The sequence below is a fragment of the Heterodontus francisci genome, unplaced genomic scaffold, assembly GCF_036365525.1.
Source record: "Heterodontus francisci isolate sHetFra1 unplaced genomic scaffold, sHetFra1.hap1 HAP1_SCAFFOLD_148, whole genome shotgun sequence".
Classification (NCBI taxonomy): domain Eukaryota; kingdom Metazoa; phylum Chordata; class Chondrichthyes; order Heterodontiformes; family Heterodontidae; genus Heterodontus; species Heterodontus francisci.
The window spans coordinates 2,547,528-2,573,061 of record NW_027142345.1 but is presented as its reverse complement, the minus strand read 5'-3'; the positions used below and the strand labels follow the sequence as shown (position 1 = coordinate 2,573,061).

General features: G+C 46.4%; 2 non-coding genes across 2 annotated transcripts; both read left to right on the top strand.

Annotated features, from left to right (window-relative positions):
* The first annotated feature begins 1,234 nt into the window (after positions 1-1,234).
* Positions 1,235-1,317, top strand: trnal-uaa (transfer RNA leucine (anticodon UAA)). Its single transcript has one exon. It is a non-coding gene; the product is annotated as a tRNA-Leu (tRNA).
* Positions 1,318-5,055: 3,738 nt separating this feature from the next.
* On the top strand, positions 5,056-5,138 carry trnal-cag (transfer RNA leucine (anticodon CAG)). The gene has a single exon. It is a non-coding gene; the product is annotated as a tRNA-Leu (tRNA).
* The last annotated feature ends 20,396 nt before the right edge of the window (positions 5,139-25,534 follow it).

The window sequence follows — 25,534 nt, the reverse complement described above, 5'->3', positions numbered from 1 at the left end:
CCCCCTAGTCACTGACCTCCCTACTAAGGTAAATAGACCCTTCCCATCCATTCTATCCAGACCCCTCACAATTTTGTACATTTCAATCAAATCTCCCCTCAACCTCCTCTATTCAACCCCAGCTGATCCAATCTTTCCTCATCGCTGCATTTTTCCAGAGCTGGCAACATCCTCGTAAATCTCCTCTTTAACCTCTCTAGTGCAATTACATCCTTTCTGGAATGAGGTGACCAGAACTGCACACAGAACTCAAGTTGTGGCCTAACTAATGATTGACACTGTTCCAGCATAACCTCCCTGCTCTTATATTCCATACATCGGCTAATAAAGGAAAGGATTCCATAAGCCTTCTCAACCAACTTATCAACCTGTCCTGCTACTTTCAGGGATTTGTGGACATTCACTTCAAGGTCCCTCACTTCCTCTACACCTCTCAGCATTCACCCATTAATTGTGCATTCCTTTGCTGTGTTTGACCTCAATAAAGGCATCACCTCACACTTCTCCAAGTTGAGTTCCATTTGCCACTTTTCTGCCCACCTGACCAGTCCATTTCTCCAGCTCTCCTAATGAGCATTTCACCACGTGCCTTGAGCTGAGTTACTCATCACAGAATTCCCACTATCTGATTTACTCTTGTAGCCAGAGTATGTATATGAATGGTCCAGTTAAACTTTTGTCAATGGTAACCCCCAGGATGTTGATGGTGGGGGGATTCAGCGATGGCAATGCTGTTGATCGTCAAAGGGAGATGGTTACATTCTCTCTTGTTGGAGATGGTCATTGCCTGGTACTTATGTGGTGTGAATGTTACTTGCCACTTAGCAGCCCAAGTCTGAATGTTGTCCAGGTCTTGCTGCTTCTGGACACGGACTCCTTCAGTATCTGAGATGTCCTGAATTTGTCCTTTTATGAAACCTTGGTCAGGACTCACTTGGAATATTGTATCCAGTCTTGGTCTCCTCATATGATGGGTGATATTGAGGCTTTGGAAAGGGTACAGAGGAGAGACATTCGACGAATTCCCAGTATAAGACATCTTGGTTATCAAGTTAGACTAAAAGAGTTGGGACCCTACACCTTAGAGAAACCTAGACTGAGGGGTGATCCGATTGAGGTTCATAAATAATGAAGGGTCCAATTTAGCATGGGAGAGGAGTCAAAACTTTATATTGGAAAAGGCCAGATGGCACCCGGATCACATTAAATTTCATTTTCAGTGGTGCCCCAATGTACTAGGATGGCCGAGTGGTTAAGGCGTTGGACTTAAGATCCAATAGACACGTGTCTGCGTGGGTTCAAACCCCACTCCTGGTATCTGTGCTTACAAAATGTTATTTATTCTTTCCCTGACTTTTGCCTTGCACCATCATCTCTTCTGTCATTTAATCACTCTTGCCTTCCAACTGATCACAGCTTCCTATTATTTGATCTGCCCCAGCACCGTTCCTTGGCTCTGCGCTTGCTTATAAACTGGTAAATCTTTAACTTAATCTCCTCTGTACCCTGACAATGACCTTCTCATCCTTCCTGGATTGTGGTTCCTCACAGGATCCGCTGCCTCTCCGACTCCCCTCCAGGTAACTGAAGGCCCTGAGCCTTGGTCTCGCTTTGTACGCTAGCTGGTAGTTGATTCCTTGCAGGTCTGCCACCGCTCAGGAGAAGCTCAAGACCCAGATCAAGCAAAGTATCAAGAGGAATGTGAACAAAGGCTCCCTGGTGCAGAGCAAGGGACAGGGCGCCTCCGGCTCCTTCAAAATCAGCAAGAAGGAAAACCCAGGGAAAAGTGGGAAAGAAGGTGAAGAAACCAGCAGCCAAGAAATCTTTAGTGAGGAAACCAGCAGACAAGAAATCTTCAGTGAAGAAACCAGCAGACAAGAAATCTTTAGTGAAGAAACCAGCAGACAAGAAAGTGACAACAAAGAAAGTAACAGCCAAGAAAACGAGCAGCAAGGTGGCGGCAACGCCAAATAAGGCGGTGAAGAAAGCAACGCTTCAGAAAAAGTCTCCTGCGAAGAATGTCAAAAAAGGCAAGAGTGCGGCGGGCGGAAAGGCGCTGAAGAAAGTGCAGACATGGAAGAGCAAGGTCAAGCCGAAAGCAGCGAAGTCTCAGAAAGCAGGGTCTGGAAAGAAGTGAAAGCGCGGGAAACTTGTAAACATCTGAACACAAAGGCTCTTCTCAGAGCCACCCACATCTCTCAGGAAAGAGCTGATCCCCTGATCAAATGATCCCTGTCCAGGCCCCGCCTGCAGATTCCACATGGAAATGATTTGGAGTAAATCCAGGATCCCTGGTGACTCTCCTCCACCCAGCCCTTTCCCCACTCTCTGTCATAAAACAGAGGGGTGTCCGGCCCTCACTCTAACTGGGGATGTGTTCGGTGCAGTCTCAGTTCACAAATTCAGGGGGAGAGTTTGTAAGACAGTAACACTGGCGGAGAAACCCCACCTCACAACTCAAACCCCAACACATGAGTTTCTCCAATTCAGCTGGAGTCGGGTGACAACAGGAGCTGGGATAGGCTGTGATCGGGAATGTTAGGAATGGATTTGTTCAGGGAGGAATGTACCTGGAATCTCCGAAAATAATAGTTCCTTATTTCCCCAGATGACACATTCTGCAGTGAGAATGAAAAGTCTCTTCACTGCTTCACATTTACTAATTGTTTGGTTCGAGATGAATAATGAGTCAGAGAGTAATGACAGGATCTGAAGCTTCTCTCACACCAGCCCTTGAATGACTCAGTGTGAAGTGTCCAATGTGTGAAGCTGCTGCCAGGGTTTGTCAATCTGCACAGTTTCAGCTCAGTTACTGGGGGCCTGGAATCCCCGCAGTTTGACTCTGTCTCTGATTGGTCACCCGCTTCTCAATCCAATTCTTAACCAATAGGAGAATCACATATAAGTAAATAGAAGTTCTCATTGGCTTAGATTTTCCAATTGGAAAAATCCTGGCAATTCCAGAGCAGGAAGGAATTGAAGTGATGGAAAATTTCAATTTTCAGGCAACAATTTTAAAACCTCTCATTTTATGTTCTGTGTTACTGTATTTACCGTCACAAAATCCTGACGCGATTTTAGGAATCGTTTTCATTTGTCAATCTGTTAACTGTAAGCGGCGGGAGGAAGGTCCGGTTCAGCAATTTAAAACGGGACAAATATCAGCTTCCACTCTGTAAAAGGAACAAATTAGCGACTAACCGCCTCTCACAGGCTTCTCGGGGACTGACAGAAACGAGCGGTTTCTGATCTTTTCTCCTGAAAGAGGCGGATAATGCTGCAGGGAGCAATGAACTGCCCTTCACTTTCTGGCTGCTAATACACCCCTGACTTTAAACAGTTCAAACAGCGACTGATGCTTCTGCCGGAAAATGAGCAGATTCACCAGAATGATCCCGGTCCATCATGGCCAAAGACATCCAGCTGGCCCGCCGCATCCGCGGGGAACGCACCTAAAACCCAGCTTCAGTAACAAGTGTAACAAGGGCTCTTTTCAGAGCCACCAAATCAGCAAAGGAAAGAGCTGCCATCTCTGTTCATCATCAAACCCATTAGATTGGAGGGGCGGCCACATGGTTTCTGTTTTGTCACATCACTTTCCCGAAAGGCCTGTCGGACTGAGAGCTGATCTGGAATTTAGAAAGCAGCATTACCGGAGACTAATTGCTGCTCAGCACAATCTCAACCCCGCTCCTGGGATCCGTTAGCTGTCATTTGGGGAAAAGAAATGGATCCCAGTTTTATTTGGAAGGCATTAATGGAGCCGGGTCCGTTCACATGAGGGTTATTTACTAACATTACCCAATGAGTTCACTAATATTTGAATCCATTGGAGATTAGTACACAGGCGATGTAAGGCAGCTCGGTCACTCTGACTGAAACCGCCAGTTCCCCGGGGTTGCAGACCCTGACACTGCGGGGAGAGAATCCCCGACTCTATCCCGCCGCCGGGGGAAACAGACAGCTCTGTGTCCTGAGAATAGGGAGGGCCGGGGGGAAGGCACATATTAAAGCGCTGCAATGGACTCAGCTCCTGTGTGTGCACAACTCTCACTGATTCCGTCCTCTGGGAAAAGTGCGGTCAAAACAGATCAGGTTAGGAGAGAAACACACAGCCCGAGAATGGCCTCTTCCTTCCTGCATTTACTCTGTTCCGGAAGCAGATTCTCATTGAGAAGCGGCGCTCAGATCACCGGAGAGAAAAAAAAAACACAATTCAAACTGTCCAAATGAAAAACAGAGAATTAACCCGGACACTTCCATTATTAAATTAATTCATCAGCTCCGAACCAGTTCCCGTTAATGTACCGGGATAATCTCGGGATTTATCAAATCGAAGGCAGTGGGATTTATTAAATTGTTGATTCTGACACCCTGTTCTTCACTTAACTAGAGGGGGAGATGTGTGAGCAGAGAAACAGAGCGAAATCCAGAGAGGGAACTGAAAACACACCTGGACAGATGTGAAACAGGTCAATCCACTGTTCCAATAACTCCATCTCTGACTTCCTCCTGACAGTAACCAGCCCTTTCACAGAGACTGTGAGTGGCTCTGAAAAGAGCCTTTGGTTTATTAGATGACATTTTGGCCGCTTTACTTTTTCTGGGAGCTCTTGAGTGCTGGTTTTCTTAGGCAGCAGCACGGCCTGGATATTAGGCAGAACCCCGCCCTGAGCGATGGTCTCCCCTCCCAGCAGCTTGTTGAGCTCCTCGTCGTTGCGGACGGCCAGCTGCAGTTGTCTGGGGATGATGCGGGTCTTCTTGTTGTCCCGGGCCGCGTAACCGGCCAGCTCGAGGATTTCAGCGGTCAGATACTCGAGCACAGCAGCCAGATCGACCGGGGCTCCGGCACCCACACGCTCAGCATAGTTACCCTTTCTCAGGAGCCTGTGAACACGGCCCACCGGGAACTGCAGTCCAGCCCGGGAGCAGTGAGACTTGGCCTTGGCCCGAGCTTTCCCGCCGGTCTTTCCTCTTCCAGACATTTCCACAATCTCACAAATACTTTCACAAAGAATGAATAATTTCCTTAGCAGTGGTAATACATCGCAGGCAGTCAGGATGGCTGAGCGGTCTAAAGCGCTGCATTCAGGTCACAGTCTCCACTGGAGGCGTGAGTTCGAATCCCACTTCTGACTAGTTGTGTTTTGACTGAACTGGAGGCGTTTGGGAGCAGCGGCAAAAAGCAAAGAAAAAGCATGAAAGAACATGGACAAACAAAATAACAGTGGACCCAAAGATGTTGCATTCAAACATGAGAGTAAGAGGCAACTAAACAAACAGCAGGGCACATAAAAGATCAAAAATGTAACCTTTGTCTCGGGGTGGAAGATGTTGCCAATATCCTTAATGAATACTTTGCTGTTTTGCCGAATGAGAGGGTGATGCAGATATTGTTATTAAGGAGGAGGAGTGTGACGTATTGGACGAGATAACTTCAGGAGAGAGGAAGTCTTAATGGGATGAGCATCCTTGAATGTGGATAAATCATCAGGACCAGATGAAATATACCCCAGGCTGTTGAAAGAAGCCAGGGAAGAAATAGTGGAACAAAAACAAGAAATGCCGGATTCACTCAGCAGGTCTGGCAGCATCTGTGGAAAGAGAAGCAGAGTTAACGTTTCGGGTCAGTGACCCTTCTTCGGAACTCCGAAGTTCCGAAGAAGGGTCACTGACCCGAAACGTTAACTCTGCTTCTCTTTCCACAGATGCTGCCAGACCTGCTGAGTGAATCCGGCATTTCTTGTTTTTGTTTCAGATTTCCAGCATCCGCAGTATTTTGCTTTTAAGAAATAGTGAAAGGTCTGACCATCATTTTCCAATCCCTCACTGGATACAGGTGTGGTGCCAGAGGATTGGAGGTCTTGTAACGTTGCAATAAAAGCAAAATACGAGGCAGATCAAGCATGGCTGATCCTTTTGTGTAGAGAAACAGGGCTGAATTCCCTGAACCAGTGCTACAGCTTTCAGAATAGAAGGAGCCTATACAAACCTGATGGGTTCCACTTAAACAAAAGAGCTGGAGGTGTTGACAGTCAGAACAGATAAAATGTGGAGGACTGTTTGAAGCAGATTCTGTGTGGTTACTGTAGTTGTACTATGGAGTTATTTCAAGGAGGTGATTCTGAATGTAATGGATCAACGTGGACCCATCCAAGGCAAAGGTTCTAAGCTTCCCTGTGGTCCAGCCTGGTTGAATGGAACTGAAGCAAACAAATCATCCAGAAGAGGAAAAGATATGTAAGGCCATGAAAGCACAGAATTCAGATGGATGCAATACCAGATGGTATGGCAAGAGTGTAAAATAGCAACAGACTGGTGAATAAAACTTTCCCATTGAATGAGACAAGAGAAAAGAAGGGTAATAATAGTGTCAGGTGAGTTGTGACACTATTCACATTCCACCTTGATCTGAATAGGACTGTTGAAGGGAGTGATTGAGAAGAATAGAGGAGAAATGAAAAGAAAGGAGAAATTAAAAAAAGGTCTTTTGATTTTAGAATGCTTGTTTTTGGAAATGACAGACTGTAAAGTGTGTGTGTCAGAAGATATAGAGCGAAGTTGGGTATGACAAGATCACAGGAAAGTTGTGCCCTGAGACAAGGTGTGTGTTGACAGGAAAGCTGCTTTCTTTTGCACAATATGTATTTTATTCGTATAATTTGTGCAATTACATTGCAAAGCAGTTCAAATTTAATATTACATCAGGAACAATACAGATCAGTTTCCTTCAATAATGTACATGATGTATCTCACTATCCTTGCCTGCACAGGTTATATTTACAGTATTTACATTACACATCAAACATTCTCTGGTGCAAACAGCCCGAGGGGTTTTACACGGGTTCCAGCCCCTCACTGTACTATGGCCTACTAGGGCCCTCGACTGCAGCCTTTCCCCATTGAGTCTCCATGGTGGCTTCCCCAAGCTTTAATGCCGTCCCACAGCACATAGTCTTGGACGTTGCAATGTGCCAGTCTGCAACACTCGGTCATGGACAGCTCTTTGCACTGGAATACCTGTCCCACGGCCGGGCTCGTTCTCAATAGAGATCATTTCAAATGAACATTTCCTAAATCCGTGCTTTCTCTCTCGCAATAAAGAGAACAGGATGTCCAGCAGATTCAGTGTGAGACAATAACACTGCCGGGTAAAGGCCGCTTTCCAACTCCAATCTTAACACAGGAGATTCCCCAAGCAGCTGCAGCAAGGTGCTGTAAACTGCTGGAAGCGGATGTGTGTGGAAATGGTGATGTTACTGAGGAGGTTTCTTGTTATAGAATGGACTGTATTTAGGTGGGAATATTACTGAGCGTTAATTGCATCGGGACCATATTTAAAAGCTCCGGCTTTCTGGAAAGCCTTGACTATGAAGACCGAGTCTGGAAGGCTTTGTGTGGAGAGCTGGGTTTCGGTTCCACTGTTAATCAAGGGTTTGAAATTGGCAGCCCGGAGGAAACTGGAGGTGGAGCTGAAAGATGAGGGGCCGTTCTCTCTCCGTCTGTCACTCTGGGTGTCTCCTCCCCATCTGCTCTCTGTTCAATCTTCACTCTGTCTCCTCCCCTTCCTGCTCTCTCTCTGCCATTCTCAGCCAGGTCCGGGTGGCCTGTATAAAAAGGAGAATGACGGAATCAGTCTCTTTTATTGTGCACTGATTTGAGGCAAGAATCAACTTGTCTGGCAGTAAACAAGAGTATGCTCCAGGCTGGCAGTATGTTAGAATCCATGAGGAAAGGCATCATCACCCTCATGGACAAGCGGAAGGGGGAGAGGACAGAAATAAGAAATTGGCGGCCCATTTCACTGCTTAATGCTGACAACAAGATTCTGTCAAAAGTCATAGCCAGTCGATTCAAGTCTGCTCTGGAGTTGGTGATTCACCCTGATCAGACCTATACTATACCAGGCAGGACAATCTCTGATAGCATTGCGCTACTCAGGGATATGATCACCTATGTACGGGACAGGAGGGTGGACACCTGCCTCATCAGCCTGGACCAGGAGAAGGCTTTTGACAGGATATCGCACACTTACATGATGGATGTGCATTCCAAAATGGGGTTTGGGGAGGGAATCTGCAATTGGGTCAAACTACTCTACACAAACATCAGTAGTGCAGTCTCAATCAATGGGTGGGAATCAGAAAGTTTCCCGATCCAATCTGGAGTCAGACAGGGCTGTCCTCTCTCCCCTGTCTTGTTTGTTTGCAGTATTGAACCCTTTGCTGAGTCTATTAGGAAGAATGCGAGCATCAGAGGGGTGACAATCCCAGGCAGCGGAGGCACTCAGGTTAAAACCTCCCTGTACATGGATGACGTCGCCGTTTTATGCTCGGATCCACTGTCTGTGCGCAGACTGATGAGCATCTGCGACCAGCTCGAACTGGCCTTGGGAGCCAATGTTAAACACGGCAAGAGCGAGGCCATGTTCTTTGGGAACTCGGCTGACCGATCCTTTGTCCCCTTCACCGTTAGGTCAGACTACCTGAAGGTGCTGGGGATATGGTTTGGAAGGGCTGGGACGTGCACCAAAACCTGGAAGGAGCGAGTAGCCAGGGTACAACATAAGCTGAGCATGTGGGAGCAGCGATCTCTCTCCATTATGGGTAAGAACCTAGTCATCAAGGGCGAGGCGCTCACATTGCTGTACGTGGTGCAGGTCTGGCCCATACCGCATTCCTGCGCTGTGGCGATCACCTGAGCCATTTTCCGCTTCATCTGGGGATCCAAAATGGTCCGAGTCCGGAGGGACACGATGTTCAAACCTCTGGATAAGGGCGGGAAAAATGTACCCAACGTCGCCCTCATCCTTATGGCTACCTTTGTGTGCGGCTGCATCAAGCTGTGTGTCGATCCCCAGTTTGCAAACTTCAAGTGTCACTACGTGCTGAGGTTCTATCTGTCCCCGGTGTTGCAAAGGATGGGCCTGGTCATATTGCCGCGGAATGCTCCATCCAGTTGGACTGTGCCGTACTGCCTATCCTTCATGGAAAAGTTTCTGTGGAAAAACACCTTTGACCACCAATCCATCAGGCAGTGGTCTGCACGGAATATCCTCAAGGCCCTACGGGAAAAGAAGATGGTGGATCCTGTCGGATGGTCCCCTGAGCAGAAGTCCAAAGTCATTTGGCAGAATGCCTCATCACCAGAACTTTCAAACAAGCACCAAAATGTAGCCTGGCTGATGATGAGAAGAGCCCTCCCTGTCAGATCCTTCCTGCACACCCGAAGTCTCACCCCATCCACACGCGGCCCTCGAGGTGGCTGTGGTGGAAAAGAGACGTTGCCCACCTCTTTCTGGAATGTGTCTTTGCAAAGCAGGTGTGGAAGAGATGCAGTGGTTTTTGTCGAGGTTCATCCCAAGCAGCTCTGTAGCACAGGAGTCTGTGCTCTGTGGGCTGTTCCCAGGGACGCACACCAGGATAAAAATCAACTGTTGCTGGAGGACTATCAATTCGGTGAAAGATGCCCTTTGGTCTGCCCGAAACTTGCTGGTCTTCCAGTGCAAAGAGTTGACCACGACCGAATGTTGCAGACTGACACATTCCAAGGTCCAGGACTATGTGCTGAGGGACGCACTAAAACTTGGGGCAGCCGCAGCAAAGGCTCAATGTGGAAAGACCACTGTGTAAGGTCCCCTCACCAAGCTGAACTGAGGGGCCGAATCCATGGGAAACCACTCGAACTGTAGCCAGAAAATATTTGTTTGCTGTAAAATGTACATGGCATGACAATGAAATGGAAGGGTTGTGAGGCAACTCACTCCTGTATTGAAGGAAACTGATCTCCTTTGCACTCTTTGTATTGTTTGACTTGGTGCTTTTTGGAACTGTTTTGTAATGTATTTTTTTTACAGATTTTAATGAATAAAGTATATTTTGGAAATTAATAAAAGAAAGTCTGGCAGAGGTAAAGGAGGGAAAGGACTGGGCAAAGGCGGAGCAAAGCGGCACCGCAAAGTGCTTCGTGATAATATCCAGGGCATCACCAAACCAGCAATCCGCCGCCTGACTCGCCGTGGCCGGGCAAGCGGATCTCGGGTTTGATCTATGAGGAGACTCGCGGGGTGTTGAAGGTTTTCCTGGAGAATGTGATCAGTGATGCGGTCACCTACACTGAACACGCCAAGCGCAAGACGGTCACTGTCATGGATGTGGTGTACGCTCTGAAACGGCAGGGCCGCACTCTCTACGAATTCAGCGGCTGAACAACTCGACCCTTTCCAGCAAACACAACAAAGGCTCTTCTAAGAGCCACCCACCGCCTCACAGAGAGAGCAGTGACCTGGAAACGGGAGCTGGGATAGGCTGTTTAGAACTGTCTGGAATAAATCTGTGCTGTGTTCGGGATACAAAACTGGAATCCCCAAATTTGACATTTCATTTGTAGCAAGGATATGCAGTGGATTTGATTTTCTGAACGGGCTGTGTAAACAGCGCCTGAGGCTCTTCAGTTAGTTATTTCTCCAGTCGACACATGCCCTCAGTGAAAAGCCACATCACTCCTCCAGAATCACTCATTGTTTTCATAGAATTTCAAAATGATTTCGCTGCAATGAGGGAATCCGGGAGTTTTGCAGCAGCCGTTGAATCGGTCGCTGGAACCAGACCCACTTGTGATGTTATTTCCCCCGAGACGGTGTTTCCTGCACTGAAACTGACAGGGTTTGTGAAACTGATCAGTTTCAGCTCATTCATTCAGGGACCTGGAATTCCCGCAGTTTGAGCCCGCGCTATCCAGAGCCCACTTCTGATTGGTCACCCTCTTCCCATTCGCATGTCTTAACCAATTGCCGAGCCTCGAATTAGAAAATACAGCAAATCATTGGCTTAAATTGTCCTCCTGGCAGAAAGGTTGGATTCAAAAAAGCCGCCAATTTCAGTGTTGGGCAGAATCGAATTACTCAATGAATCTCAATAACGAAATTGGCGGCACATTTTATACTTTCCCCGATTTTCCTTTCCATCGATTGGGGTGCTAATTCACTCGGGTGCGTTTGCTAATACTAACTGTAATCCTCAGATCCATTTAACATTTCAGTAATCCTATTAAATACAAAAGGAATTTTATGATTGAATTTCCATTGGAAGATAGTGAATTAGCACCCCGATCGATGGAAAGGAAAATCGGGCAGAGGATAAAATGTGCTGCCAATTCGTTATTGTGATTTGTTTATATAACTGACCAGGATTGACTTCACCCGAACGCAGCTACTAGCTCCCACCTCACTGACCGCTCTCCCCACTCTGCAACTCGCTTTCTCCCCCTCCTCCCTGCTGGCGAAATTCCACACTCTGGCTGTTCGCTCCCCGCACCCCCACCCCCCACCCTGTCCCAGCCCTGCCCACAGCTGCTAGTTCTGGCCGTGACACTCGCTCCCACATTTCTTCACCAGGCGCCACCTGTAGAAGCAGGAGGGCCGCAAGGAGTGACAGGGCGACGGAGGAGTGAGTAGCTGAGAGGAGGGAAGCGGCGCGGCCTGGAGCGAGTGGTCAGAGAGTGGGGTAGTGCGAAGCGAGGAACAACTGGCCAGGGGAGTGGGGGGGGTGGGGGAGCAGCGAGGTCTGGAGCGAGCGGCTGAGGGGGGGAATCGTCGAGGCCTGGAGTGAGTTGCCGAGGGGGGAGAGCTACAGCTTCAAAATCTCCCATTCAGCCACTTCCTCCAGCCAAGTGGTGGGGGGATGGGGTGGCTAGATACCCAATGACGCTTTATCACGCATGCACGAAGATGGATTTGTTGCGGAAATGTGATGATGTTGGCGCTGCAAAATGACATCATCCCGTGCACGCGCCACTCAATCCTGGCAAGATGTCAAAAATCACTGTGATTTTTTGGTCTTTTCAGTGCACTCCTCTTTCTTTAGTTGCCTCTTACCTTAATGTATAGAAGAAACATCTTTGGGTCCATTTTCATTTTCCTTGTCAATATTCTTCCATGCTTTCCCTTCACCGCTGCTCCCAAATCCCTCCAGTTCAGTCAAAACACAACTTGGTAGATTTGGGATTTGAACACACGCCTCCAGAAAACACTACGACCTGAACACAGCCCCTTAGACCACTCGGCCATCCTGACTGTTTCAAGCTTGCAACAAAAGCTGAGAAATTATCCATTCTTTGTGAAAGTATTTGTGAGATTGTGGAAATGACTGGAAGAGGAAAGACCGGCAGGAAAGCTCGGTCCAAGGCCAAGTCTCGCTCCTCCCGGGCTGGACTGCAGTTCCCGATGGGCCGCGTTCACAGGCTCCTGGGAAAGGGTAACTATGCTGAGCGTGTGGGTGCTGCAGCCCCGGTCTATCTTGCTGCTGTGCTCGAGTACCTGACCGCTGAAATCCTCGAGCTGGCCGGTAACGCGGCCCGGGACAACAAGAAGACCCGCATCATCCCCAGACACCTGCAGCTGGCCGTCCGCAACAACGAGGAGCTCAACAAGCTGCTGGGAGGGGTGACCATCGCTCAGGGCGGGGTGCTGCCTAATATCCAGGCCGTGCTGCTGCGCAAGAAAACCAACGCTCAGAGCTCCCAGAAAAAGTAAAGCGGCCAAAATGACATCTAATAAACCAAAGGCTCTTTTCAGAGCCACCCACAGTCTCTGTGAAAGGGCTGGTTACTGTCAGGAATGAGTCAGAGATGGAGTTATTGTAACAGTGGATTGACCTGTTGCACATCTGTCCAGCTGTGTTTTCATTTCGCTCTGTTTTTCTGCTCACACATCTCCCCCTCGAGTTAATTGCAAAACTGAACTACAGGGTGCAGAATCAACAATTCCCAGGATCGGGGGTGAGATTGTGCTGAGCAGCAATGAGCCTCCAGTAATGCTGCTTTCTAAATTCCAGATCAGCTCTCAGTCCAACAGGCCTTTCGTATTTTAAATATCACAACAGAGCTGAGCGGGGGTGAGCGCAGCCTCAGCTGCACCGAGTCTCAGGGGCTCTCAGGACCCCAATCAGAGCCACCAGGCCTGGCGGACGTGCAGCGAGGACCCCGGGGGAGGGAGGGTGCACCATTAAAGTGATGGTTCAGCTCCTCCCCCATCCTCGCCGCCACTTCCCGGTTTCTTCTCCCGTTTATCTCAACATTAAGAAGACGCTTTTGCTCTGGACTACACTGGTTATAAAGTAAGACCCAACTTTGTCTCTGAAAGTGATGAATAGCAGCAACAACAGCAGAATCCAACCCCTGCAGTTACATGTGAACTTGCTGATGTTGCAGCAGATTGAATGACTGAGTGAATCCCTTCCCACACACATGGCAGGGGAACGGCCTCTCCCCAGAGTGAATGTGTTGGTGTTTCAGCAGATCATTACTGCTTTTCAAGCTCTTCTCACAGTCAGGACATTGAAAAGGTCTCTGATCAATGTGAACAAGTTGATGTTCAGTGAGGTTGGATGACTGAGTGAACCCCTTCCCACACACGGAGCAGGTAAATTATCTCTCCCCAGTGTGAACTCACTGGTGTTTCAGCAGGTTGACTCTGGCTGGGTTCAGTTCTACACTCACTGGTTCCTCTCTCTCTCCTCCCCTGAAGGTGCTGATTCTGACTGTATGTACATGCTCTCTCCCCGTCCGACCCTCCCTGTCCAATGTAGTATCTCCAGTTTTGGTGATGTGCTCTCCCTGACCTGTCTCCATTTCTCCTTCCTATACAGACTTGCCCTGAGTGTCACTATTTCATAGAATCAAACAGCACAGAAGGAGGCCAATCGGTCTTTTGTGCCTGTGCTGAATCTGTGAAAAAAATGATGCAATTAGTCCAACCCACTGCCTATTTCCCCATAGTCCTGGAGAAATTCACTTTGAAATATTTGTACAATTCCTTTATGAAAGTTATAATTGAATCTGTTTCCACCACCCTGTCAGACAATTCATTCCAAATCCGAATCAGTTACTTCTTAAATGTTGTGAGGGTTCCGGCCTCTACCACCTCTTCAGGGAGTGCGTTCCAGATTCCAACCACCCTCTGGGTAAATTTTTTTCCTCAAATCCCATCTCAACCTCCTGTCCCTTACCTTAAATCTATGCCACCTGGTTATTGACCCCTCCGCTAAGGTAAAATGTTTCTTCCTATCTAACCCATCAATGCCCCTCATAATTTTGTAAACCTCAATCTTATCTCCCCTCAGCCTTCTCTGCTCTAAGGAAAACAACGCTAGCCTTTTCAGTCTCTCTTCATAGCTGAAATGCTCCAGCCCAGGCAACATCCTGGTGACTATCTTCTGCACCCTCTCCAGTGCAATCACATCCTTCCTATAGTGTGGTGCCCAGCACTCCAGCTGTGGCCTAACTAGCATTTTATACAGCTCCGTCATAACCTCCCTGCTCTTATATTCTCTGCCTCGGACTATCTATATTGGCCTGTAATCTAAGGCTTTCCTCCTCACTATTTACGACACCACCAATTTTCGTGTCATGTGTGAGAAAGGGTTTGATTCTATCCCTATCAGTATCCGTTACATGCATGTGTTTTTAATCTGAACCCCCTCTATTTTATTCTCTGTACTTGTCAGCCTCTTGTAGGTGAGTCTGTGTTTTGCTCTTTATCTCTCAGTCTTCGAAGTATGAGCCTGGGTTTGTACCTAATTTTCTTTGTACCTTGCAGGATGGATATTGAAGAGAGGTTTTTACACATTAACTGCCAAATCCTGATAAGTGATTTTTGGGTTTCACACAGTATCTGTCAGTTTCTTGTCTAGGACTGTTGGTTTTACTCTGTCCCTGGCATTTGCTGGTTTGTTAGTGTGGGGTTTACACTGTACCTGTCAGTTTCTCATATGTGAGTGTTGGTTTCACTTTGTATAGAATCATAGATCACAGAATAATTACAGCACAAAAGGAGGGATTCAGCTCATCGTGCTTGTGCTGCCTCTCTGCACAAGCAACTCAGCTCATGCCACATCCTCATGTATTCCATGAAAAGCTGATTTTTTTTTCCCTTCAGATAATTATCATATATCCTTTTGAAAGCTATGGTTGAATCTTCCTCCGTCACACTCTCAGGCAGTACATATCAGATCTTAACCATTTGCTGCATAAAAAAGGTTTTTCCTCATGTTGCCTTTGGTTCTTTTCCCATTCACCTTAAATCGGTGTCCTCTGCTTACTCAGCCATGAGTAATATTTCCCATTGCTTTCTCAGCACTGATGAATTGTGAGGTGGGAGACAGCCAGAAGTCCCACTGAGCCGCACTGACTCCCAGCTGAAAAAGAAATGAGGTAAAGTTCAATCTTTCACAGCGAGATGCTGCAGAGAGTTAAGAGTCCCGAATGAAAGAGAGCGTTTCTCATACTGTTGTTGAAATTCATTTCAAACACTCCTTGTACTCTCTGCTAATGAAGCCTAAAAAGTGGAAAAACTAAATGGCGCTCAAACTCACAACCCTGAGATTGAAAGCCCCATGATCGACAGACTGAACTGAATATGTCACTTCTACTGTAACTCTGTTTGGATGGATGCAACTGTATGCTCCAATGCAAGGGCAGCTTTCAAATCCTCCCATGGGTCCACACGTCAGACTAAGTTCCATGTTGTAAACTCAAGCAAAGGAAATCTGCTCACTTCCAAAACTATCAACAAATTGAAGCTGATTACAATCAACATCATCAGAGGTCAGAACTACCTGGTGAAAGAAGACACCCTGAAGAAGGATCCACAATTATTCAAAGGCATCGACAAAGTGAAAAACAAGAAAATCGATGAGTCAATCCAAGCTAAACAGAAACACTGAAGAATTCCATTCCAGACCAGAACATAATTAGAGGCATTTTTTGTATTCAAAGCTGGGCATTAGTATTTAATAGTTGATATATAATTTTGAATATATTTGAATTTCTTTATTCATTTGGCACTGCTGAACATGAAGCAGTCTTAAATCATTTAATTTTTTTTTGTAAAATCTGATTTACCAGATTAAAATATTAGATCAAGGGAGAAATTTCAAAGATTACTGGACCAGTAATCCAGAGGCCTGGACTCAAGATCCAGTGACAGCCAGGACGTCAAGGCGGGAAACACTCCGCACTAGTCTGCAGTGAGCGATTCCATCGAAGGTAGAGCACAATCTCTTTAATATAAGAATGTATATTTTATAATAATTAATCACTCAAGACCTTCCTGGTCTCTGCATCTCAGCTGCTCTCTGGATAAACTTGCAGAAAGTATTTCAACCTGTAAAGCAGGAGTCTAGGGAATGTATAATGATATTTTCTAGCCTTCGGGCAATATTTTAATCAATACAGTGTGGGACAACCTGTCTGGGCACAACTCCACGAGTTTCTCTTGAACTAGTGACCTCACAATCACTAACTTCTATGGTAACAATCTTCAGCTCATCACCTCCGGTACGTAGCTCTAATCTTAATGTACATTTAAACAACCTTTCAAGTCCAGTTACAGTTTTTGTTGCCTTACCTGCACAAGCTTAAAAAGTGAAAAACGGAAGCAAGTTTAACTGAACATTCTGGTGGTCAGTTCGGGCACGGGAAAAAAATGAAAGGACTCGGACCAGGTCGGATGCGGTGCTGTCAGGCTTGGGTCTGGTTTCATTTGCTGACCCGTACAGGCCTTTAGTTACTGTTGCAACCTTATATTCCCACTTGACAATCTGTATATTTTGTTCATTTCAATTTTGTCGACAAGCTCTTTGAATCCAGTTCCCCTGTCCTCAAGCAGGCTCAGTTTGGAAATCGATTCCGCTTTCTGGAAGGCTGAAAGCAATCGATGACCTGAAACTAAAAATGGCAACAGAGAAAGGCTCGTCCAGGATTTGAACCCAGGATCTCTCACATATTAATCACTTACATACCCAAAGCGAGAATCATACCCCGAGACCAACGAGCCACCGTTGGCATAGTTTTTATTCGCTCCTGTGGAATGTCACTGGCACCCACAGCCGATCATGCATTTTTTTCAGATCAAAACAATATCCTACAAAGCTGAAATAAAAACAGAAAGTGCTGGAAATACTCAGCACCTCTGACAGCATCTGTGGAGAGAGAAACAGAGTTAACATTTCAGGGTTTTCACCTTTTGTTTGAGCCATCTTTTCAGACTGCTTCTGTCCATCCAATCTCACTTTTTACTCTATCCACATTCTAAGGGTGGTGCAGTGGTGAGCACTGTAGCTTCACAACTTCAGTGACCCTGATTCAGTTCTGTATACAGCCTGTGTGGAGTTTGCAAGTTGTTTATGTGGGCTTCCACAAGGTACTCTGGTTTCCTCCCACAACGAAAGACTTGTGGGTTGATAGATGAATTGACTGTTGTAAATTGGCCCTAGGGTAGGTGATAGGAGAAATGTGGGGATGTGGTAGGGAATTCTGGGTTAACATAGGATTAGTATAAATGGGTGGTTGATGGTCAGTGCAGACTCAGTGGGCCAAAGGGCCTATATCAGTGCTGTATATCTCTATAACCATTCTCGAAGCAAATGCATTTTTCATGAATTCCTCATTTCTTTTATTAACGACAATTTTATATTTCCGGCCCTTGCTTCACACGATACCACAAGTGGAATCATGTTTCCATCAACCTGATCAAACCCCTTCACTATTTCCTCATATTGCAATGTTTCTTTCACCCTGACAGACTGTGGAGTTTCTGCTGCTTGATTGCAGTTCTTGCTTCCCGCCAGTAGATGTCACCTCACTCCAATATAGTGAAGTTTACAAATCTGAGAGAGACACAACAGGAAATAATTGTTCACATTATAGTGAATGTGTGGGATTTAGGAATACTAGGAGTGGAGACGAGTTATTATTGAATTTGTCAAACCAAACATATGTTATAATGTTGTGTTAAATCTGTCACTCTGTTGTCTTGATTCTGAGAGTGACATAGACTCATCGAGTCATTGGGTCATTTGTGGTATAGAAGGAGGTCATTCGCCCCATCGAGTACAGGCCAGCTCTCCATGGAGCGATCCAGTCAGTCCCGCTCGTCTGCTCGATCCCCCGAGCCCTGTAAATTTATTTCCTTCCAATGCCCATCGAAATTCCTTTTGTAACCAATGATTGTCTCCACTTCCTCCGCCCTCGGGGGCAGCGAGTTGCAGATCATTACCAATCACTGTGTAAAAAAGTTCTTCCGCACATTCCCCCTGCATCTCTTGTCCAAAACCTTCAATCTGAATCCCCTAGTCCTTGTACCAATAGTTAATGGGAACAATTTTTCCTTGCCAACTTATCTAAAACTGTCATAGCCTTCGACACCTCCATCAATTCTCCCCTCAATCTCCTTTGATACAGGCAGAAAAAACCCTGTTTTTCTAACCTAACCTTGAAACTAAAACCCTCCATCCCTGGAACTATTCTGGTAAATCTCCTCTGCATCCTCTCAAGAATCCGCACATCCTTTCTAAAGATTGGTGAGCAGATCTGGATGCAACACTCGTATTGGGGCCGAACCAGAGTTCAGCATAACAACCCTGCTTTTGTTCTCAATGTCTCTATTTATAAAGCCCAAGATCCCACATGCTTTGCTAACCACTCTCGCAATATGTCTGAACAGTTGAGGTGACTGAGCGGTTTCAGCTTCTCTGTTCAGATTGCAGCTTTCACTGGAGGCATGTGTTTAAATCCCACTTCTGACAACTTGATTTTCAGTTACTTTGCAGAGCTTCCTTGAAGGTTTGAGGTAGAGTAAATACTGAGGAACTGTTTCTAACTGCTGAACCGTCAATAACCGAAGGTTACAGATTTAATGTGACTCACAAAACTGGAAAGAACTTGAGGAAAAATTCCTTTCTGCAACGTATGGTTAGGATTTCAGTTATGTGGATAGATTGGAGAAGCTGGGGTTGTTCTCCTTCGAGAGGAGATTTGATAGAGGTGTTCACAATCATGAGGGGTCGTGACAGACCCGATAGAGAGAAACTGTTGGTAGAAGGATTGAGACTCAGGTAAAAGCTGTGGCTCAGTTGGTCACACTCACCTCGAAATCACAAGCTTCTGGATTCAGAGTTCACAGCTGACACTCCAGTACAGCACTGAGGGTGTTGAAGGTGCTGCCTTTCAGGTGTGATGTTAAGCCAAGACCTGGTCTGCATGTTTGGGTGAATGTAAAAGATCCCATGCTGCAATTTCAAACAAGTGAAGAGCAATTCTCCCTGGTGTTGTGATCAATATTTGACCCTCAATCAGATCAGTTGGTCATTATCACATTGCTGTTTGTGGGTATTAGCTGCTGCATTTCTGACATTACATCAGTGATTACACTTCAAAAGTATTTCATTGTCTACAAAGTGCTTTGATATGTCCAGTGGTCTTGAAAGGTGCTATATAAATGCAAGTCTTTTCTTTCTTTATCACAACACATTACTGTGTAAAAAATGGTTCTTCATGTCACCTCTGGTTCTTCTGCCAATCACCTGATATCTGTGTCCTCTGCTTACTGACCCTTTTACCACTGGAAACAGTTTCTCCTGATTTAAACTATTGAAAACCTCCATGATTTTGAACAAATGTGTCAAATCTTTTCGGAACTTTCTCTGCTGCAAGGAGAACAACCCCAGCTTCTCCAATCTCTCCACATCACTGAAGTCCCTCACCCTGCTACCATTGTGGCAAATCTCTTTTTTATTCTTTCACGGAATGTGGGCATCGCTGGCAACGGCAGCATTTATTGCCCATTCCTAACTTCCCTTGAGAAGGTGGTGGTGAGCCGCCTTTTTGAGCTGTTGCAGTCCATGTGGTGTAGGTAAATCCACAGTGCTGTTCGGAAGGGAGTTCCAGGATTTTGATCCAGTGACAGTGAAGGAACGGTGATATCTTTCCCAGTCAGGATGGTGTGTAGCTTGGACGGGAACTGGCAGATGGTGGTGTTCCTATGCATCCAATGTCCTTCTAGGTGGTCGAGGTCATGGGTTTGTAAGGTGCTGTCGAAGGAGGCTTGGTGAGTTATTGCAGTGCATCTTGTAGATGGTACGCACTGCTACCACTGTTCACTGGTGGTGGAGGGAGTGAATATTTAAGGTGGTGGATGGGGTGCTGATCAAGCGAGCTGCTTTGTCCTGGATGATGTTGAGCTTCTTGATTGTTGTTGGAGCTGCACTCATCCAGGCAAATGGGGAGTATTCCATCACGCTCCTGACTTGTGCTTGTAGATGGTGGACAGGAGGTGAGTGATTCACAGCAGAATTCCCAGCCTCTGACCTGCTCTTGTAGCTACGGTATTTATGTGGCTGATCCAATTCAGTTCCTGCTCAACGGTAACCCCCAGAATGTTGATAGTGAGGGATTCAGCAATGGTAATGCCATTGAATGTCAAGGGGAGATGGTTAGATTCTCTCTTGTTGGAGATGTTCATTGTCTGGCACTTTTGTGGGTTGAATGTTCCTTGTCACTTATCAGCCCAAGCCCAATGTTTTCCAGGTCTCTCTACAGGTGGACACGGACTGCTTCAGTAGCTGAGGAGTTGCTAATGCTACTGAACATTTTGCAATCATCAGCGAACATCCCCACTTCTGACCTTATGATAGAGGGAAGGTCATTGATGAAGCAACGGAAGATGGTTGGGGCCTAGGACACTACCCTGAGGAACTCCTGAGTGCTGTTCTGGGACTGAGATGATTGGCCACCCACAACTATCACCATATTCCTTTGCGCTAGGTATGACTCCAACTAAAGAACAAAGAACAAGGAAAATTACAGCACAGGAACAGGCACTTCGGCCCTCCAAGCCTGCGCCGATCCAGATCCTCTACCTAAACATGTCGCCTATTTTCTAAGGATCTGTATCTCTTTGCTTCCTGCCCATTCCTGTCTCTGTCTAGATACATCTTAAAAGACGCTATCGTGCCCGCGTCTACCACCTCCGCTGGCAACGCGTTCCAGGCACCCACCACCCTCTGCGTAAAGAACTTTCCACGCATATCCCCCCTAAACTTTTCCCCTCTCACTTTGAACTCGTGACCCCTAGTATTTGAATCCCCCACTCTGGGAAAAAGCTTCTTGCTATCCACCCTGTCTATACCTCTCATGATTTTGTACACTTCAATCAGGTCCCCCCTCAACCGTCGGCTTTCTAATGAAAATAATCCTAATCTACTCAACCTCTCTTCATAGCTGGCACCCTCCATACCAGGCAACATCCTGGTGAACCTCCTCTGCACCCTCTCCAAAGCATCCACATCCTTTTGGTAATGTGGCGACCAGAACTGTATGCAGTATTCCAAATGTGGCCGAACCAAAGTCCCATACAACTGTAACATGACCTGCCAACTCTTGTACTCAATACCCCGTCCGATGAAGGAAAGCATGCCGTATGCCTTCTTGACCACTCTATTGACCTGCGTTGCCACCTTCAGGGAACAATGGACCTGAACACCCAAATCTCTCTGTACATCAATTTTCCCCAGGACTTTTCCATTTACTGTATAGTTCACTCTTGAATTGGATCTTCCAAAATGCATCACCTCGCATTTACCCTGATTGAACTCCATCTGCCATTTCTCTGCCCAACTCTCCAATCTATTTATATTCTGCTGTATTATCTGACAGTCCCCTTCACTATCTGCTACTCCACCAATCTTAGTGTCGTCTGCAAACTTGCTAATCAGACCACCTATACTTCCCTCCAAATCATTTATGTATATCACAAACAACAGTGGTCCCAGCACGGATCCCTGTGGAACACGTCTCCATTTTGAGAAACTCCCTTCCACTGCTACTCTCTGTCTCCTGTTGCACAGCCAGTTCTTTATCCATCTAGCTCGTACACCCTGGACCCAATGCGACTTCACTTTCTCCATCAGCCTACCATGGGGAACCTTATCAAACGCCTTACTGAAGTCCATGTATATGACATCTGCAGCCCTTCCCTCATCAATCAACTTTGTCACTTCCTCAAAGAATTCTAGTGGAGAGTTTTCTCCCTGGTGGCCATTGACTTCAATTTTGCAAGGGCTCCTTGATGCCCTTGGCAAGAGCAGTCACTGTCTCCTCACCTCACCTCTTGAGTTCAGCTCTTTTGTCCAAATTTGGGTCAAGGCTGCAACGAGGTCAGGAACCAAGTGGCTCTGGCAGAACCCAAAATGAGCATTGATGAGCAGGTTATTGCAGTGTAAGTGCTGCTTGATAGCACTGTCAATGACACCTTCCATCACTTTACTGATGATCAAGAGGAGTCTGATGGGGCAGTAATTGGCAGGGTTGGATTTGTCCTGCTTTTTGTTTGCAGGACATACCTGGGCAATTTTCCATGTTGCTGGGTAGATGCCAGTGTTGGAGCTGTACTGGAACAGCGTGGCTAGTGGCGCGGCTAGTTCTGGAGCATCAGTCATCAGCACTGCAGCCGGGATGTTGTCAGTATCCAGTGCCATCAGCCATTTCTTGATATCATGTGGAGTGAAGTGGATTTGCTGAAGATTGGCATCTGCGATGCTGGGGACATCAGGAGGAGGTCGAGATGCATCATTTATTTGATACTTGTGGCTGAAGATGGTTGCAAATTATTCAACCTTGTATTTTGCACTGATATGCTGGTCTCCCCTATCATTAAGGATGGGGATATTTGTGGAACCTCCTGTTGATTGTTTAATTATCCACCACCATTCAGGACTGGATGTGGCAGGACTGCAGAGCTTTGATCTGATCTGTTGGTTGTGAGATCACTCAGCTCTGTCTATTGCATGCTGCTTCCACTGTTTGACATGCAAGTAATCCTGTGTTGTAGCTTCACTCATTTTTAGGTCTGCTTGGTGCTGCTCCTGACATGCCCTCCTGCACACTTCATTGAACCACTATTGCTCCCTTGGCTTGATGGTAATGGTCGAGTGAGGGATATGTCAGGCTATGAGGTAACATATTGTGTTTAAATACAATTCTGCTGCTGCAGATGGCCCACAGTGCCTCATGGATGCCCAGTTTTGAGTTGCCAGAACTGTTCATTTCTTCCCTCAGATATAATTGGAAAACAATTCCAAAGGAATGCATGTACTAAACAAAAAGGAGAGAGAAATAAATACTGACAAAATAGATGGCAGCATTTGCAAGGTAAAAAGATTTATAAGTTTTATTATCGATGAGTGAGAGGAATATATCACACTTTGGGGCTTCTGTAAGTGGATTTACTGATAATTTTGGGAATTGATAGGAAGATGCTTCATGGTTGGTGGAACAAACTCCCGCCCTTGGGGTGGAGCCAACAGCTGCATCCGTCCAATAACAGACAGAGTAGAAGTACTGTATCAGGCCTTGTTAGCTCAGTTGGTGGAGCATGAGACTTTTAATCTCAGGGTCTTGGATTTGAGACCCATGTTGTGTGGTTGTTCTTCCCTTTTCCAGACTTCATCGGCAGAGAGTTCAAGGGGTGTTTGAAATTAAATTCAACAACATCACCAGATTTCAACTCCCCCCCTCCCAGTGTAGTTGAATGGACCTTCAACCTCTGCCCTCCCCCTTCCCCTCCCTCCCAGAACTGCAACCGGGATCCCCTTGTCCTCACTTTCCACCCCACCTGCCTCCACAGCAGCACAGTGGCGCAGTGGTTAGCACTGCAGCCTCACAGTTCCAGCAACCCGGGTTCAATTCTGGGTACTGTCTGTGTGAAGTTTGTAAGTTCTCCCTGTGTCTGTGTGGGTTTCTTCTGGGTGCTCCAGTTTCCTCTCACAAGCCAAAAGACTTGCAGGTTGGTAGGTAAATTGGCCATTACAAATTGCCCCTAGTATAGGAAGGTCGTCGGGAAATATAGGGACAGGTGGGGATGTGGTAGGAGTATAGAATTAGTATAAATGGGTGGTTGATCGTCGGCACAGACCATGTGGGCCGAAGGGCCTGTTTCAGTGCTGTATCTCTAAACATAAACACATCCAAAGGATCATCCTCCACCATTTCCACCACCTCCAGCGTGATGCCACCACCAAACACAACTTCCCCTCCCTTGTCAGCATTCCGAAGGGATTGTTCCTTCCACAACACCCTGGACCACTCCTCCATTACCCCAACACCTCTTCCCCTTCCCAAGGCACCTTCCCATGCAATCGCAGGAGATATAATACCTGCCCTTTTCCCTCCTCTCTGCTCATTATCTAAAGCCCCAAACACTCCTTTTAGGTGAAGCAGCGATTTACTTGTACTTCTTTCAATTATGTATACTGTATTCACTACTCACAATGCGGGCTCCTCTAAACTGGGGAGACCAAAAGCAGGTTAGGTGGAACACCTCTGCTCAGGCCGAAAGCATGATCCTGAGCTTCTGGTTGCTTGCCATTTCAACACTCCCCCCTGCTCTCATGTCAACATTTCTGTCTTTGGCCTGCTCCAGTGTTCCAGTGAAAATCGACCCAAGCTCGAGGTGCAGCACCCGACCTTTTGATTCGGCACTCTACAGCCTTGTGGATTGAACATTGTGTTCAATAACATCAGAGCATGACTGGTGTCAGGCAACCACAAGCATTAACACACTTTTTCCCAGGACAGCTTTGTTATTTAATCTCTCCTGCCCTCTGCCCGATCAAACACCCGCCCCTTTGTTCTCTCCCACATGCCCCTCCCCTTCACTTGTTTAAAACCTAATTCTTTTCTAACCTGTGTCAGTTCTGATGAAAGGTCACAGACCAGAAATGTTAACTCTGTTTCTCTCACCACAGATGCTGCCAGAGCTATTGAGTATTTCCAGCACTTTTTGTTTTTATTTCAGATTTCCAGCATCTGCAGTATTTTGCTTTTATTGTGTCAGAAAGTCTTTCCTTGATTCAGTACTCTGACCTCTCTCCAGAATCTCTCTGCTAAAGATTGAACTTTATCTCATTTCACTCACAGCTCAGGGTCAGTGTGGCACAGTGGGACTTCTGGTTGTCTCCCACTTCACAGCCCATCAGTACTGAGAAAACAATGGGGAATATTACTCACATGTTGTGTTCTGTAACTTTTTACAAACACTTTAATGTATATATTGTCTTCCAAAGCAGTGACAGAATGGTGGCTTTCGTGTGTTGTTGAAATAGCTTTGTTGAGTTCGTGCTGTACTAACAGTTAAACAGTTCTTGGTTCAATACCAGGTTTTGGCACTTTCAAACTCTCCTGTGTCTTTTTCTTTGGCTCCAATTGTCAAGCTGTTTGATTTACTCTGAAATTAGCACCATAAAACCAAGGCACCAGCGAGCATGAGGAGCTGAAATTAGCACAGATCAAATCCACTTAATACTTCTGACTGAAGATGGTTGCAAATGCTTCAGTTTTGCCTTTTGCACTGACTTGCTCAGCACCACCATCATTGAGGATGTGAATGTTTTTGGAGCCTCCTCATCTTGTTAGTTATTTAATTATCCACCACCATTCACGACTGGATGTGGCAGGACTGTGGAGCTGTGATCTGATCCTGAGGGAGATATCCGTGCGTGGAGTGGCGGGATGTATGGAGAGTGATCCTGAAGAGGGTGTCTGAGCCTGGAGTGGAAGCTTTCTGTGGAGGTACAGGAGTAGGCCATTCAGCCCCACTGTTTTATAAAGGTTTAGCATAACTTATTTGCTTTTACTCTATGCCTCTATTAATAAAGCCAAGTGTCCTGTTTGCTCTTAGCAACCTTTTCAAACCTTGATC